Here is a 16,687-nt window from a genome sequence, read left to right on the forward strand (position 1 = left end):
AGGTCACTCCAAATTTTTTTTAATTTCGAAAATCGTCGAAAATCAAATTTTTTTTTTTTTTTATTTTTTTTCTCGTTACGGTATAATTTTATAGACCAAAAAAAAATAAGTTCCTGAAAGTTAAAGTTAAAAATTTTAATTTTGAAAGGTCGCTCATAATTTTTTTTAATTTATTAGTAAATGACTTTAGATTTTTTCGAGTGACCTTTTAATATTAAAAGTAAAACGTATCATTACATTTAATTGTTTTTTCTTAATATTTCGTTTAATTATGATTAGTTTTGTAGTAAATAATTAAAAATTACCGCTGTTTCATTTCATTGAGACAGAAATTTTAATTACCGACGCAGCGAAATTATTTCACTATTTTGACACCATATTAGGCCAGCGCTTTTTCCACTTTACTTTTGAATATAAAACTTGTTTGTAAACAATTACTTCATGACTTTCTGTTTACTTCTCACTCCGAATAAAGAATCTCATAATAAATAACAGTTAATTATAGAATACTAATTCGTCAGTTCGTGATTTTTCAATGTTACAATGTTTGATATATTCGTTCAACAAACAGGTATGTTCCTTTGTTATTTATATCGTTTCTGTCATTCTTTTGTCCTAACCTCAATAAAGTTCAATGTATCTAATTGTTTCATAAACATTTAATGTTTTATTTAGAATTTTTATCTGAAATATTTCTATATTTTGGTTTTTGACTATGATCTTCATGTATTTTTTTTTTGTAGACTAAAAATGTGCTCTAAACGACAATTGAGATCAACAAAACCATCTAACCCTGGTGAATGGTTAATTGGCGAATACCATAAAGAATTGAAAATTACTAGAGCTCCTTCTCGTCGAGAAGTACTCAGTTTTTTCTTATTTCATCACTACGAAAATAAATTGACAATTGCAGACAGTTTGAAATTAACTGCTCAAAATATTCAACAATGTTTCGAACCGCAAGTAACTATCAAGGACTTTCATATTAAAGAAAAAATTAAAAAAAATTATGAGCGACCTTTCAAAATTAAAATTTTTAACTGAAACTTTCAGAAACTTATTTTTTTTTGGTCTATAAAATTATACCGTAACGAGAAAAAAAATAAAAAAAAAAAAAAATCGATTTTCGACGATTTTCGAAATTTAAAAAAATTTGGAGTGACCTCTTAAAAATTTTTTTTTGAGCTGTCCTTTGGAGAGGGCGCTTAAAACATCAAAAACTAACATTTTTTCATCCGAGACTCAAAAAAAAAAATAGTCGTTTTTTTTGCGCCACCCTAGTATATATGTATATCTATATACATAAAAGAGAAAGTGTGTGGGTTTGTTCCGTATAGGCTCCGAAACGGCTGGACCGATTTCAATGAAACTTTCAGGGAATCACCGGATTGACCTGGCGAGTAATCCTGTAAAGTTTGGTGACGATCGGAACACTCCTATTTTTGAACTGTCTGATGCAGCTTTTATTTACTTTGATGATATTCTATTGTTGGGTGTACATGGGTGTAGATAATGATCTTCACCCGCTCGAGAAGAGAATAGAAGAGAATGAATACGGAGAGAAATAAATGATTTAATATATTATGAGACTTAAATTAAATATTTTAATGATGTAAGTTTATTGTTTAAATAAAATAAAGCAAAATCTTGCCCGGTGAAGCGGGCTGGGTACGCTAGTTATTCATAAAAATATTCATCAGTCACCTTAGTGCCCATAACACAAGCTACGCTTATTTCGGGGCTAGTTGGCGATGCATGTATTGTCGGAAATAAAATCCTCTTCATGCCCACTACAAGGCACGGGTCTCCTTTCAGAACAAAAAGACGTAAAGAAGTCGTACAGGCTGGCCAAATGTAGAATGGTAGACTTCAAACTCTTTTGATAACATTTTGGAGAACATCTCAGGCATGAAGACTTTTTTACGATGGTTCTCTTTATCGAAAGTGTTTATTGATTGAATTGTTAGTTAGAAGTGAGCAGGTGAGCTTCAGGGCTTGCCGGAAAAACCTTTATAAAAATATTCTCCACGGTTTTACCTGTCCTCTATTCTTCGGGGTAGTGTAGGGGTATTTAAGTGGGCTTAAATAATGAGTTAGCATGTCTAGACATACTATAGCAACTCACCTGCCTGTGCGAGTACCTAAATTTAAATTTAATCTGTACAAAATTGCCATGCCATTCAATTTTTGACCTTAACACCGGTGCGAAGGGTAACAATGGTGCTGGCAGTGTGAGATTAGTTTAATTTCAGGTACAGGTTATTGAAGCTCATAAATTTCGCTGAAAGTGGTCGCAAGAAGTGCATTATTGTTTTTAAAACACTTGTGATTTATTGAATAAAAATCCTTTGCGTCGCAGCGGCTGGTACAAGCTCATATCCGGTTATGGCAAGTTAAGCTATATTTTACAAATGGTGAATCCGCTGGTAGCTATATGGACTTTTGGAAAGGCTTTAGAAGCAACTTTGTTGTAGGCAACTACAGAAACTAAGTCAAGTGCTTTCATTTCAGAAAGGTTATTTCAAGGTTTACTCAACTTTGTTATCAGTTTGTGGCAAGTTTGATATCATTCTTCCCAGTCGGTGCTTTCTTGTCAGAGCAGTCGCGATCGTCACTAAGTGTTGTGGCACGCTTGACTTTCTGTCGCCACTCCTTAATTGCACACTCTAAGGGGACCGCCACTGCATAGACAGCCGATCCCGGTCGAGCTCGGATAATGTTACGCAACGTCACGCAGATGTGGGCTGGCGAACCATTGTCTTAACAGATAGATAGGCACCACTGCACAGGTACTGTACAGGTCTTTTCTAGCTTCACGCGATCATTAGCCGCGAGCATCTGCTGTCCTAATGGAGACTATCAACGAGGTTGTAGTCAGGAAGAAGCCTTTGGAACTGAGACAATAAGTACTATAGGTACTTATCTAACTTGAACTCGCAGATCGGAAAAAGACAGTCTGTCTGGACAGCCTATGCAGACATTTGGTCTACCCAACTGAGGGGCGATCTTCCGCGTGATCTGATCCCATCGATTTGTACTTTTTTTAGTAAAGAAATTAGAAAAGAAGTTACCAGCCCTTCGTAGGCATAAGCAACCCAAGAAAACTGGCGTTGCTTATGCCTCGGAGAGTACTTTAAAAAATGGCGCATGTGCTTCGGTTATTGTAACTAAACATGTGACAATAATCCTCTAAGTCCACCAACCAGAATTGGGGCCGTGTGGTGGGTCTATTGTCTCATATAATCTGAGCACTGCGAGATAATAATAGGCCGTAGATAATGTTGATGATGAAGGTAATTGGTGCTGTCAACTCCCGTTCCCAGTTTAGCTGGTTAAGCGGTCGGTCCTGGATAAAATAACTAGCATGTTAAAGTAATTGTTAGAGCTTGCCAACTTACATTGAAGTGAAATTCTGTTACAGATACCACTTTATTTTTAGAAGCAGTGATAGTCTAGTAAAGGGTAAAGCTTCAGATTTACTTTCGTGGAGACCGAGTTCGAGCCCCGGCACGCACCAGTGACTTTTCGGAGCTACTCGTATGTGCGTTTTTAATTTAAGCAATTTTAACTTGCTTTAAACGGTGAAGGAAAACATAGTGAGGAAACCTGCATACCTGAAGATCTCCATAATGTTCTCACCGGCGTGTGAAGGCTACCAATCCGCACTTGGCCAGCGTGGTAGACTACGGCCTAACACCTTCTCATTCTGGGGAGACCCGTGCCCAGTAGTGGGCCGGTAAATGGGTTGATGATGACAATGATGATTAACATCTTTATTATGAAATCAGTGCTCGAAACTTTCTATAGGCACTTGTATTCACCTTCCATGTTGCCCAATTTTAGAATTCCATTAACGGTCACCGCAGTCGGTTTTTACTTTTGGATTTCTATTTCTATAATGTTACTTTGTAAATATTTCCTAGATTATCTTTGCTCCATCCTTTTGTATTTAAAAGGAGATAAGAATCTCACCCTAGGACTTAAATGTGTGGTTTATTTCATCATAAAAACATTGCTAAAGTTTATGGGTACTAAGATGATTGATGAATTTTTTTATGCATAATGTACATTAAAACTTATAAAATACAGACACTGAAACACATTCATGTGCACAAAAGTTTTCTAGTTGTGGGAATCAAACCCACAGCGTTGAACTCTGAAAGCAGGGCCGCTGCCCACTGCGCTTATCGGCCGTCAAAAGAAAAAAGATTGAAGAAGGAAAATTACACCGATCACAAACAACATGGGATAAGGGCAAGAAAACATTCTCTTAGCTCCATATTGAGATTTTTTATATTGTGAAAATGTATTCGTAGTATAATTTTGTATAGGTAGTTGTTTACGGAATTCAGGCTTTTCAATCTTGAAAGAATCTCATCAGGAAAAGTGCTTTCTTATGAGTCGAGTCAGTGGCGCGTGCGAAGTAAAAAATGTTGTAAATTCCACTGAATACGAGATCTAAGCTTGATTGTACCTACGAGTATAATAATGACGCGAGTATCATCACCAGCGTAATCCCCATCTTACCTAATGTCCATAATGTTAAATGCCTCGTTCAAAAGGTCCTGGTTTCGACCCCCGGTCTAGCCAGTACATAGTAGTGGGTTTTCAACCAGGAAATTTTAAGTACTGAACTTTGAAAATTGGCGATATTCACCTCATTTCTTGGAGAGCTCGTAAAGCTCCTGATTTTGTTTCCGGACGTGTTGGAGCCGTCCCATCAGATTATGAGAGTGAGGGAATGAAGAGTGCACCTGCGTTTGAGCACAAACTTGGGGCTATAAATCTACCTGGAGTTTTTAGCACTGTGCCTAAATCGGTCAGGTTCGTGGAAGCCGTCAAACCATAATGATTATACACTGTGATTTTTTTTTACACCCTGACAGCACCTATCTATCCGATCTACAGTACCTAACTAAGAAATATTCAAAATATTTGTTCAAAATAATAGGTCACACCAATGATACAAAAAGTGTGTGCGTGTAACCTTTACGGGCGATTGAAGTAAAACTTTTATTATTATTTATTGATGAAAGAGTAATATTTCCTGGGACTCCGCCATTTCATTTAATATTCACTATTTCATTTTATATTCTATGTAAAATTCATTAATATCACTTCCACATTTTATAAATATTTTCATTTGTCAAATAGAATAGTTGAGAGTAGAAAATTGAAGGTTAGATCAGCAGATGTCAATATAACCTTGTAATTTTATAGAATGTTGCAATCGTCATAAAATCTATTAATAATACATTTATTGCAAAAGTAATAAATAAACAAGTATATTTCGAGATTTTCAAAAACTTAGTAAATTAAAATTTATTTTTTTAATCTTTTGAATTTTTATTCACTTTGCTATTCACAATTGATCCGTTTGTAAATATTGGAAATAAATTACCCCAATTGATGATATTTGCCACTAGCAGACGTATAAGTCAACTACTACTATACTTAATCTATACGCAATCGATCTGATACTGCCACCGCAACGTGCCTCTGACGGTCGTAATCGTACGTACGGGATATCTTGGTTTAGTGTCTGATTAGGTCCCGCACTCGAACGTGCATTACGAAACTAAACGCTTCAAAAATAGGTTAAATATTATACTTACTGAAACACTGATTAATTTCTTCAAACTTTATAGTTTGCGAGTTAAATTTACAGGCAAGTTGCTCAGACCAAGTACATGATATTGTTTGCTCAAAAGCTTTGTAGCACTATGCTACTATATGTCGGAGTTTTCAAACTTATGCTACGCGATTTAATAAAATGTAACGAACCGTGTTATTTAAAGTTAATTTTTAATTGACGTAGGATCTTCAAATTTTTTTAAATACTTATTTTTTCTCAATGTTGTAGTACATGCACTTTTTATTTATCAATTACTAGCAGTCCCTCGCGACTTCGTCCGCCTATAAGTCAACCTTAAAAGATAGACATATGCTTTTGTGTTTTTTTTATAAATTTTAAAGGGGAACAACTTTTTCGTACATATATTTATCGAAACTTTAATCGTTAACGCAGCGCAGCGGAATCTCTCGAAAGGAAAAAAAACGCGATTTTATAACATTCTTCTTTTAGTATAAGATATAAGACTCTAACAATATTTTTTTTAACTTCCTCGTTATAAAGCCTGTTTTATTACGGGCCAAGAGAACCTTTGTCAGACCAAGACTTACCAAATAGGTATTAAAAAAAAAAACTTAAGGAAATTTGCGGTATCAAACCCTATGCTTCAAAGACCAAGTTAACGACTCCGTGATTGCGAGCGATGAAATCTTGTACCAAGGTCTAAGAATTATTTAGGCGACATGTCGAGGTCCTCTCAAATAAAATATTCTACGGAATTTGTTGGAGCTTTGTAAATAACAAGATACTTGTTACTTGTGCTCAACAGGCAATATTTGGATACTTGAGTGTTGAAAAGAAGGAGGATCAAAGGATGAAAATGAGGGTTGTGTCATTTGATTATCCTTAGGTACCTAAGAACCCTTGAGAAATGTGAGGGACATATGTCTATTTTGAAGTTATACTCATTTTCGAATGTTATAAGAGAAATTAAAAAAGCGTGCGTCTCGGGACGCCCGAAAAAGGTAATAAATTAAAGTTAAAACTAAGTTGTACTATTTAATATTGAGTTTTTTTTAAGTTGAGATAATCTTAGGTTATACATACTTAAATTGTATGTATATTAATATGATAATGTAAGGAAAGGTTATTAATTAATCAAATCTTTCATTGATTATAAAATTTATTTTATTCCTGGCGCCGTAACGCTGCTTAACGAAGCTGTTAACCCTCCAATAGGAAGTATTACAGTAATTTAATAAAGTGTAATTATATAAATTCATGTTTGCCAGATATTTTACGAAATTGATTAGGATTTTTATAAATACGCTAAGCATTATTATTTAATACTTTTCAAGAAAAATAATAACCAATGTTCATGACATTGAGTTGGTGGGTATTGAGATATAAATACGACTGCATCAACAATACACTTCAGTTCTCTATGGACCCGAACGACACAAAGATACCTCGCGGTGTCTTAGTCGTTATCAGAAGTTATCACTTCAAAAGTCCAAATTTAATACGAATGACATACTTTACGTTAATCACCATTTGTGAAAGTAGCTAATTAAGCTTAATTTTCATTGCAAAAACTTGCCCGAATTGAGGCTTCTATCAACAAGCGTGCTATGGAATTTAAATGAAAAAGTCTACGTAGTTTTACTAATCAGCGAATTCCGACAAAACTTTGTGTTACTTTCCTTCTGATGTTCCCACGGAATGGAGACTTACGCGGGTAAAATCGCGAAGCACAACTCATATGCGTAGGATGTACACAGACTGCTATATTATGCGTCGCTAGTACGGTGCGATACGTCACGAGCATGTCGAGGTTACGGGTGACGCGAACTTAAAAGTTAGTATTAGTATAGTTTTTTTGTGACAGAGCTCGTCCGAGGAAGTACTATCGCCATCCTTATTTTTGCCGCCAACCAGCATTGTTGCAATGCTGTGTCCCGGTCTTTATGACCTGGAGCTTTACACCTACTCTTAGGTTGATGTACACTGGAGCACGTTAGAGGACGTGTTTCTTGCATGGTGGGCCATCTACCAGGTCCTTCAATGATTACTTTCCATCATCATCATATGAACCATTTACCGATTACAGGGCACGGGTCTCCTCCCACGATGAGAAGGGGTAAGGCCGTAGTCCACCACGCTAGCCTAGTACGGATTGGTGTACTATCAAAGTCAATCAAAAATATCTTTATTCAAGTAGGCCCATAGGTGGCACTTTTGATGCGTACATAAGAATTACACGGTAGTGAGGTGATGGCGATAACCACATTCGTAAACTTAAAACTAAAGCTACGAGGGTTCCAAACGCGTCCTGGTCTAAGAAGAAGCCCACAACAAACTTAGCCGGGTGTTTTTTTTTTTGTTATCACCATCTCACAATGTAATTTTTAATTATTAGAAGAGAAACCTGGTTAGAGCAATAATTTACACCCAAGCTTTTTTATCGATTACGTAGTCCTTTATACTATAATAGGACTTTTCTATAAGCTTACGTTTAATACAAGCTTTTAACTTTTTAAGAGACATCTCCAGGTTGTCGATTGGTAGTTTATTGTAGAATGGTATGCAATTTCCTTTAAACGAATTATGAATTTTATGTAACTTAGTATATTGCACTGTAAGTTTATTCTTACTTCTAATGTTTAAATTATTGCAGTCACATTATTTCTTAAATTTAGAAATGTTTTTATGAACGTACATTAAATTTTCAAATATGTACTGACTATACACTGTCATTATTTTTGTCCTTCCTTCACGCCCTAACTATCAACAATTAAAATTGATATTTTTGCATCGAATTAGTTGAAAGGACGGAGAGTCATTTAGGCTACTTTTCATCACAGGAAAACGTTTTAGAAAAGTCAGGTAAAGGGTTAGTTGGGTAAAGTTCTCAAGAAAGTAAAACTGGATAAACGCGGATGAAGAACGCGGGAAACAGCTAGGAAAAAAATAAATTAAAATAAAGTTATAGGTGATTGAATCTACTTGAGTTTATCATATACTCCCTTGTATTTGGTTGGTTACAGTTGTTACTTACTTATAAAAATAGACGAGAAAAATTAACATTTTCCGGAAGCCGTTTTCCTGTTACTCTCCCAAGAAACCTCCGTCCAGCTATTAGTAATGTGAGAGGGTTTAAGTTAATGCGCTTAACGAAACGAGTTCTTGACCTTCGGGTTCATTAAGGGTATTAGTGAATTAAGCACCGCTTAACCGTCTTCGTACCCTTTTCTCTGCCATTTTATTAAATACTTGGGAGCTATTGTTAAAACGTGATAGCTCAGTGGTATGATTTAGGTTCTGAAATCGAATATAGCCGTCCTAATGACAGCGGAATATTTTGTTTTGTTATTCAGGTCTAAGTTTAGTATATTAACTACTAGATCACGGGTAATAGCTTAGTGGGTAGGACTTCGGCTTTGCTTTGGGGGGGCCTTGTTCGAACCCCAGCACGCACATCAAACTTTTCTACGTTATGTGCGTTTCTAAGCTATTAAACTATCACTTGCTTAAACGGTGAAGGAAAACATCTTGAGGAAACCTGCATGCCTGACATTTCTCTATAAAGTTATCAAAGGCGTGTGATGTCCACCAATCCGCACTGAGCCAGCGTGGTAGATAATGGCCTAAACCCATCTCGTTGTGGGAGGAGTGGGGTACCCGTGTGCCCTAGTGGGCTGGCAATCTCTACTGACAATGATGCGACGTGCCGCCAAGCGATTTAGGGTTCCAATTAGATGATGTGTAAGTACCAATTAGTATATAATACAATAAAATACTCCCTGTATTGCAGTTATATTAAACCGATAACCACAGGCTAGCCCGTTACCATCTTAGTACGTGAGATTATAATTAAAATTAAAAAAATCCTTATTCATGTATCACGGGCACATATGAAGCGTTCATATATACTATCTTTATATATATATTTCTAGACGGATGGACCGATTTGAAAGAATTTTTTGGTATTCGTTTGGGTGGCACCCTGGATGGATTAGATTCACACATTAGCCCGACAGCTGGCGCTGGCGTCCGCTAGTATATGTATAATGTATATATATACGTATATATATATATTTATATATATGGTTTAATTGTAAGGGGGTGGTGATAGATTTGTTCGCAAACTTAAACCTATATTTACGAGGGTTCCAAACGCGCCCTGCTTATATATTTAAGTAATCATTATTATAGATTGTTGTCATGAGATATATTGTAGTTGAATAAAAAAAAGAAACATGTACGGCAATTCACACCCAAGCTTAAAATATCGTTTAAGTGATCATTTACGTTATAATACTAATATATTTTAGTATTAATTATTATAGATTGTTATCAAATTAAGCTTAATTTGCTATACTCCGCAAAAAGCAGGAGAATCTGTGTGGTGTTGACTTTACAATGATTAATTGTTAAGTCAACAATTAATCATTGTAAAGTCAACATCTCCTGATGATGCTCCGGTTTCGGAGCGAAACGTGCGTAGAGGGTGTATTGCCGAGGATCTGTTTGGTGTGGAGTATAAGGATTGAAGAAATTATAAATTACACCACACAGATTCTCCTGCTTTTCGCGGAGTATAGCAAATTAAGCTTAATTTTGATAATATATCATGGATTTCCGCAAAGTAACGCCTGCTTCTATACAATATTATAGATTGTTGTCAAGAGCTATATTGTAGTGGAATAAAAAAGTGTTCGTCATTACTCCGGCAACCAGGCTTCACACCGGAACACAGGGATGCTGCTTGGCGGCAGAAAAGATAATGGCGGAGATATAGCTCTTCCGGAGAAGTGCTACTTCCCCGGACGAGCTCTATAACGAAAGCTCAACTACTACTGAAACCTTTGACTGTAACAATATTAATATTAGAAGTAAAAATAAACTTGTAGTGCACTTTAGGCTGCGTGAAATTAGTAATTCATTTAAGGGTAATTGTATATCTTTTTATAACAAACTAGCTACGACTTCGTCTGCGTTTGATTTTGTTTTTTGATGTGGCATTCAATTTAGTTGTAGTCCAAAAAAAATTTTAAGTATCGCTAAGCCTTAAATGAGGGGTTTGCTGCTGTCCGCTGAGGAGTTCTGTCCTCTATCTCCAACCACATTCATCAGATCTACACAAAGTTTGGGCAAAATTAAATTCATATTATAACCTGTATAGTACAAAAATGATTATTTGAAATCAGTTATAATTTAATGGAGTTATGGTGTACAATCGTCAAACCCTTTCATCTCCTCTCCCAAAGGAACCGAGCTTAATGTTGGGATAAAAAGTATCCTATATTACTTCCAACACTTCCAAGAATATGTGTACAAAGTTTCACGAGGATCGGTTAAGTAGTTTTTGCGTGAAAGCGTACCAATCAAACTTAAATTCACATTTATAATATTAGTACGGATAGGGATAGGGATAGGGTAGTAAGGATAGGGATTACCAGATGAAATACTTCCGATGTCTCTTAAAATGTTCAAAATTTATATAAAACGTAAGCTTAAGAAAAATCCTATTATAATAAGGATTACATGTATGATAATAAAGCTTGGGTATGAATAGATCTAACGTCATAGCTTAACATTAAGTCGACTGTGAGATGGTGATAACAAAAAAAAAACTTGCTGAGTTTTTTGTTGGCTCTTCTTAGACCAGGGCGCCTTTGGAACCCTCCTAGCTTTAGTTTTAAGTTAACGAATGCAGTTATCACCATCACCTAACATTAGTGATAACATGTTAAATGTATGGACGCATCAATGCCTGTGATAAGGTCTACATGAATAAAACATTTTAGAATTTGAATTTTTACTTAAGAAACAGCTTTGTTAAAAATCCTTTTATCTTAATCCTCTTAAAATACAAGTTGCAATAACTAACAAATAGTTAAAATTCATGGTTCAGGACGCGGGCGGGCAATATCCATTTCGCACAGAGTTTTCAATTTCATTTTCGCCGGCAGGTGCGGAGTGTTGGGAGTTCTGATTGATTCTGAATGCAATTTGCCTCCACTCCTTAACTATGAGTGCCTATCTACCGGATACTTGTATGCAGAGCTTGCTTTCAGCTACGAATACTAAACCTGCCTTAGCTGTAAATAAAAATGCATTTAAAATCCCAACTAGATTTGCGAAATATGTATAAATTAATGGTTATTTTTTTCTTTTTTTTAAAGTTAAATAAACCTCGAACTTTTGAGCACAAAAGATCCTGGAGGGTCGAAGTGCATCCGCTGAAGCGGGCCCCACTACATTGAACTGAGCCGAGGTCCGAGTCCTCGCAGGAGGCACCCTCGGGTCGAAGTCTCCCACCTTCCCCCCTCGATGTCGTCGAGCCCTGGGATTCTTCTAATGGCGAGCTTTCGCGCTCGGCCTACTCCCCCAGTGACGCTGTAGCAATCCCTCAGGTGGTTATCGGCAAGTGTCAATCGAAAAAGTAACAGTTCTTTTATTTCACAACAAGTTAGCCCTTGACTGCAATCTCACCTTTTGGGAAGCGATAATTCTGTCTAAGATGGTAGCGGGCTAACGTGTTAGGGAGTATGGTAGTCATAGCACTAATTAGCTTCTTAGCGGGACGTCTTTGTCGGTAGGGTGGTAACTAGCCACGGCCAATGTATCCACGTAATTTTTATCCCGAAAAACAATAACGTTCTTTCGAAATAGGACATGAAATATTTTTTTATTCAATCACGCAAAAACGGCTGAACAGATTTGGATAAAATTGGGCATGCCTTTGACATGGAAAAGAATATAGGCTACCTTTTATCCCGATTCCTTAAGTAGTTCCTGAGGGAAAGTTAAAAATTGTTTACGAGCTAGGCTGCGGGCAGACAGCTTTGAAATTTTGTATGCATGCCACCTATGCTAATTGCTATGGAAAAGAACATGTACTTGCCATACCGATCTCTCAAATAGTTCCCGTGGTAGGATTAAAAGTTGTTACGGAGCTTTAGAGCAAATTCTGAAGCTTGTAAATAAATATAAATAATAGGTGAGGGGAAACCGTGTTAGGCCACGGGACGGTCGTTTAGACCTACCAATGTATAAGTTTAAACAATGTCTAAAAACCCATATATTTCAGCGAGTTTATATGATACATGGAGTTGATGAATTCCTTTGAAATAGGGTCAACTGGAAGCATCCGGCTTTGCTATCATCTCTCACAAGTTGCTGCGTTTCTTGCCGACTTCTTCTCGGTGGAATATGCTTTTTAAATCAGTAATAAATTCAGTACAGACAGGCACACTTTACGTTAAAAAATGATTCCACCTAATTGAATTATATTTACTTGAAATAAATAGGTAAGAATATTTTAATGGAAACTATTCTAGATGCATCTTCAACCAATATAAAACTACTCGTAAAATCGATAAGGAACGGGAGATGAATCTACATAGTTACTCCTTGACCGAGAATGAGGTAAACGCCGACCACTCGAATTATAATCAATATTGGCCACAATTCCCTGGTCTGGACCTTTCGCGCCAGAACGGCCATCAAAAGATTTTTTTTCTTTTGACATTCATTTGCTTAGAAATTCCGAGTGCAATCTTGTAAGGAGATCTCAAATCTCATCAGTGAGAGAGCTTTCTTAAGAGTGGGCTCAAGGGACGCACGCAAATAGAAAGTGCTAGCTAAATATTAAACTTTGTGAAACATTAAAACGTGTTTTGATATGAATCATCAGCTTGAGAGGACCCGGCTAAGGTTGTGGGCTCCATCTTAGATCAAAGGACGTTATGAACGCTCAAGACTGCTCTTATGGCGTTTTTATATGTATGTATTATGTAGAACTGGATATATATTTTGTGTAGTTTTTTATTATTTTAACCTTTTATAATTGAATGTAGTTAGTAATAGGTTATCTATACATCAATTTACTATTTATTATTCTATATTATTCCATCCAGAATCTTCATTTTTTTTAAACATATGCAATAATAAAGATTATGTATTCTGTCCTTCCCTTGAAGTGGTGATAGCCCAGAAGGTGGGACTTCTACAGCACTTTCAGCACGCACTAAATGCCTGAGAACACTGCATAATCTTCTCAAAGGTGTGTGGAGTCCACAAATTGGCACTGGGCCAGCTAAGTGGACTATGGCTTTAAACCTTTCTCATTGTGGGGGGAGACCCGTTCCCTGTAGTGGGCCGGTAATCGATTGTAATGATGATGACGATGATTCTGTTCTTCGGTTGCCTATAAAGTTTTTTTTTAATTCAAAGACTCTAGGCTATCACTGTTTATAATTTCTTAGATCTATGATTTATGACGAACAAGTTATATTAGCTAATGCATACAAATTGAAAGCAAACATTAAAATATAATTAGATTAGATTAGATTTCTTCTAAAGCAGGGTCTTATAACGGTTGTAAATTCAAAAATATGCTGATAGTTTCACCAATTCCAATTCCTAACTTGACATACTTCCATCACCTAACGTCCATCTTCAATATTCAATCTATCCGTAATCCATACTTTTATTACAAGCAACTTTGTTATTATCAACCAATATCCATAGTCTTTATCTAATAACAACTTTGCTAAGGAACATATCATCTTATAACGCATAGATTGAATATATAAGATTGACGTCAAGCGAATGTCGTCTTTATGCAGTTTAGAACATAATATAGCCCAATCCCTGAAAGGAATCCTGAAGCTCCTATATTTTAAAAGCAAAATACTTTTGTTTAGACTGAAAATCTTATAAAAGTCGGAGTTTTAAATAACGTTGAAAAAAAACCGTGCATTACTGAGGGCCAAAATAAATTTAATAAAAAAATGTGGAACGCTTCACGATTTTGCGTGTCATCCTTGCGCAGGGGCCATGCTAATCTTCTCTGTATCGTTCCAATTTTAGTATATGTACTGCCGAAGCGAGTACAGAAAGTGAGCGATCTTCATTGTATATATACTTAAATATTTCAAAAACTTCACTAGCGCGATGTAGAACTATTAGACTTTTTGCCATACAGTTTGATTAATTATTACTTATTTTATCTTTTAATTTTTTTTTGGGTGACGTTCCTCTACATTTTGTTAATAATTTATAAAATATATTAATTAACCTAATAAAACAATGAAATAACTGCACAACTTATGTTTGCACGCTACTAGCGCCATCTATTTTGTGGTGATGAAACTAAAAGACTTTAGAACTTGAACTTTTTAAAACATATTTCTAAAGCTACTATCCAATGAAATATAAAACATGTTAGATTACGAATTTAAATATTAGAAGTTGGGTGAGCAAAATAATCACTTTTCCAAATTTTTAATAAACCAACCAATGCTAAAGAAATTTCAATGATACTTATATGAATTCTGCAGAAATACAAAATAATCACGCAAATCGGTCATGCGACAACTAAAATCATTATAATTAAAAATTAATTTAGAACCTTAATATTTCTTTATGAAGTTGGTAAACACTAGCGCCATCTTGCATACAACTCGTGTATTGTTTCAATCGGGCGAGACTTTAGCAAATAGGTTTCGAAAGAGAACCATAGATGGTGTATTTTGAAAAGGTTCCCAAACAAGTCACAGCTGTTTTGTACAGATGGCGTTGTTATCGTTTTAAAAAAATATAGCGTGAAGATTACCATCTGGGTTACACTAAGGTTTAAGTAAATTTTTACTACTTAAAACGCACATAACTTAGAAAAGTTGGAGGTGCTAGCTGGGATTCAGAGATCAGTAAGAGCGGAAGTGAAGTCGCCTACCCGCACCGCTTATAGACTACTTATAACAAAGCTAAAATACGAAAACCAACGAAACATTATAAAACTATGGTAGTATTATTTTATAATAAAACCGACACCCTGAAGTAAGCTACAGTCACATTTAGTTTTTCAAAAACGTGTGTAACGCGATAGAAGGTATAGGTAGGTACTTACGTTTTTGGCTTACCAGGATAAAAATCTTTTCAAAAATTTTAACTTTCGCCTTATTCTGCGTTTGTAGAAAAAACTACTCTAATAATAGAAAAAGGAATTTAAAACATTGGAAGATTAATTATAACGCATTATCTACTTAGTTATCTCATTATCGGAAAACCAAGTTTCATCGTTAAAATTTGAGATTTTCGTTTGTACAATTTAATCAATTAAATAACCGGAATGAGCCCGCAGAATTTGACAATTCAAAGTGTACAGTGTCTAACCTTTTATTGAAAAACAAAATTGACTATAGCTAACTTCAGTGTGTCGGTTTTTCATGCCGGTGTGCGCGCGCATTGTAAAAATTTTGCTCTCATAATTTTTCCCTAACGCACCAAAAAGTATAAGTTCAATAAACTTTTATTTTGGTTATGTTCTGTGTAAGTTTAAATTTGAAGCTTTAAATAAAACTGAGTAAACCTTTAAATTTTTAGTGTAAAGAGTATTCTTTACACTAAAAATTTAAAGGTTTACGTATCGCCAATAATTCTTTAATCTGACGTCCACAGCTACAGTAATGTCAACATCAAAAAAAGAAAATTATTCAATTACCGGTTTAAAGCGGCTTAAAGCGGATAGAAGAAAAAAAGGTTTATTTTAAATATTATAAATTAAAAAATATTCTTATTTTTAATTCAAAACCCTAATAACTATGGCTATCACCGTTTATAAGTAGATCTATGGTATATAAAAAACAAATTACATTGGAAAATGCATAAATATTGAAAGCAAACATTAAAATAGATTTGTCCAACTTGCTTTCTTAAGTATTTTCTTCAAAAGCTAAAGGATATTTGATTCTCAATAAGATAATCACGGTTAGGAATTCAAAAATATGCTGATAGTTTCACAAATTCTAATTCTTAATTTGACTTACTGTCCAAAAAAAAAGAAAAGAAAAATAACTTTATTTTTGGGATTAGTTTCCGACTAACAGTTATCGCTCGTTAGTTTGTACTGTGTTTTTGTAATTTTCTCTGTCTTTTCCTATTACTTTTCATTATTTGTTTAAATCCCGCCAAACTGCATTGGAACAGCGTGGTGGGTGAATTGACTAATAAATAATTTGACTATCATTTACCTATATGTACCTAAATAATAACAAAGGAATCTGCATCGGACAGTGCCCCGGGTTTATACGATTATCGAAACAA

The 16,687-nt window shown here is 35.3% G+C and overlaps 1 non-coding gene across 1 annotated transcript; it reads right to left on the minus strand.

Annotated features, from left to right (window-relative positions):
- Positions 1–14,369: 14,369 nt before the first annotated feature.
- On the minus strand, positions 14,370–14,476 carry LOC120630175. Its single transcript, XR_005659011.1, has one exon. It is a non-coding gene; the product is annotated as a U6 spliceosomal RNA (small nuclear RNA).
- Positions 14,477–16,687: the final 2,211 nt, after the last annotated feature.

This window comes from Pararge aegeria, chromosome 15 (assembly GCF_905163445.1).
Source record: "Pararge aegeria chromosome 15, ilParAegt1.1, whole genome shotgun sequence".
In the NCBI taxonomy this organism is placed as follows: Eukaryota; Metazoa; Arthropoda; class Insecta; order Lepidoptera; family Nymphalidae; genus Pararge; species Pararge aegeria.